This window comes from Oncorhynchus tshawytscha, linkage group LG13 (assembly GCF_018296145.1).
Source record: "Oncorhynchus tshawytscha isolate Ot180627B linkage group LG13, Otsh_v2.0, whole genome shotgun sequence".
Lineage (NCBI taxonomy): Eukaryota > Metazoa > Chordata > Actinopteri > Salmoniformes > Salmonidae > Oncorhynchus > Oncorhynchus tshawytscha.
Genome location: NC_056441.1, coordinates 66,629,749 through 66,632,351, shown reverse-complemented (window position 1 = coordinate 66,632,351; position 2,603 = coordinate 66,629,749).

Below are 2,603 nucleotides of genomic sequence, written 5' to 3'. Positions count from 1 at the left end.
ATGGTTTCTTCTTCGTTATTGAACCAAATGGGAATATGAATACTTTCTTATCTTATCTAAATGGTTTCTTCTTCGTTATTGAACCAAATGGGAGAGTATGAATACCTTTTAGACCAAGAATCTTATCTAAATGGTTTCTTCTTCGTTATTGAACCAAATGGGAGAGTATGAATACCTTTCGTAGACCAAGAATCTTATCTAAATGGTTTCTTCTTCGTTATTGAACCAAATGGGAGAGTATGAATTCCATTTCACATTGGATTGCACATGCTTCTCTGTAGCTCTCCACACTTTTACTGAGCGTGCTATAATGGGTCCAAACAATAAGGCACATCTTGTTAGGAGTCAATCCAGAAAAGAATACATCTTGTAATCTAATTGGTGAAACTATTGTCTCTTCTATAACACGTCGTGGAACAGAAGCCTCTGGGTCCAACCAGGTCATTGGAATGATAGGTGATAAAATGTTCGATTTGGAACTGCAACTCCACCTGCTTTTGTTCTCAGTAGTGTTGCATGTTTAATCTATGGCCTGTTTCTCCCCCAAATGAAGTTATTTATGACGAGTCAAGTTTGGACCAATAGTCTATAGGAGGAGGCAGTGGTAACATGGAACTCATCAAATTAATACGAGGGAGGACATTCACTTAAATAATTGAGATTCTAGCATGCAAATAAGTGGCCATAGCGGACCGTCTTATGTATTTGTTGTATCTTTTGAAAGGTTTCTCAGTAGTTCTTCCTGCAAGTAGTGTGAATAGAGGGGGATATGGTAATCAAATCAAATCAAATTGTATTTGCCACATGCACTGAATACAACAGGTACAGTGTAAGGAACCTTACAGTGAAATTACTTACATGTCCTTAACAAACAATACAGTTATAAGATTTTTTAAAATTGAAATCTAACAAATAATTCAAATCAAATTCAAATCAAATTTATTTATATAGCCCTTCGTACATCAGCTGATATCTCAAAGTGCTGTACAGAAACCCAGCCTAAAACCCCAAACAGCAAGCAATGCAGGTGTAGAAGCACGGTGGCTAGGAAAAACTCCCTAGAAAGGCCAAAACCTAGGAAGAAACCTAGAGAGGAACCAGGCTATGTGGGGTGGCCAGTCCTCTTCTGGCTGTGCCGGGTGGAGATTATAGCAGAACATGGCCAAGATGTTCAAATGTTCATAAATGACCAGCATGGTCGAATAATAATAAGGCAGAACAGTTGAAACTGGAGCAGCAGCACAGTCAGGTGGAAGTTGAAACTGGAGCAGCAGCATGGCCAGGTGGACTGGGGACAGCAAGGAGTCATCATGTCAGGTAGTCCTGGGGCATGGTCCTAGGGCTCAGGTCAGTTGAAACTGGAACAGCAGCATGGCCAGGTGGACTGGGGACAGCAAGGAGTCATCATGTCAGGTAGTCCTGGGGCATGGTCCTAGGGCTCAGGTCCTCCGAGAGAGAGAAAGAAAGAGAGAAGGAGAGAATTAGAGAACGCACACTTAGATTCACACAGGACACCGAATAGGACAGGAGAAGTACTCCAGATATAACAAACTGACCCCAGCCCCCGACACATAAACTACTGCAGCATAAATACTGGAGGCTGAGACAGGAGGGGTCAGGAGACACTGTGGCCCCATCCGAGGACACCCCGGACAGGGCCAAACAGGAAGGATATAACCCCACCCACTTTGCCAAAGCACAGCCCCCACACCACTAGAGGGATATCTTCAACCACCAACTTACCATCCTGAGACAAGGCTGAGTATAGCCCACAAAGATCTGCGCCACGGCACAACCCAAGGGGGGGGGCGCCAACCCAGACAGGATGACCACAACAGTGAATCAACCCACTCAGGTGACGCACCCCCTCCAGGGACGGCATGAGAGAGCCCCAGTAAGCCAGTGACTCAGCCCCTGTAATAGGGTTAGAGGCAGAGAATCCCAGTGGAAAGAGGGGAACCGGCCAGGCAGAGACAGCAAGGGCGGTTCGTTGCTCCAGAGCCTTTCCGTTCACCTTCCCACTCCTGGGCCAGACTACACTCAATCATATGACCCACTGAAGAGATGAGTCTTCAGTAAAGACTTAAAGGTTGAGACCGAGTTTGCGTCTCTGACATGGGTAGGCAGACCGTTCCATAAAAATGGAGCTCTATAGGAGAAAGCCCTGCCTCCAGCTGTTTGCTTAGAAATTCTAGGGACAATTAGGAGGCCTGCGTCTTGTGACCATAGCGTACGTGTAGGTATGTACGGCAGGACCAAATCAGAGAGATAGGTAGGAGCAAGCCCATGTAATGCTTTGTAGGTTAGCAGTAAAACCTTGAAATCAGCCCTTGCTTTGACAGGAAGCCAGTGTAGAGAGGCTAGCACTGGAGTAATATGATCAAATTTTTTGGTTCTAGTCAGGATTCTAGCAGCCGTATTTAGCACTAACTGAAGTTTATTTAGTGCTTTATCCGGGTAGCCGGAAAATAGAGCATTGCAGTAGTCTAACCTAGAAGTGACAAAAGCATGGATTAATTTTTCTGCATCATTTTTGGACAGAAAGTTTATGATTTTTGCAATGTTACGTAGATGGAAAAAGCTGTCCTCGAAATGGTCTTGAT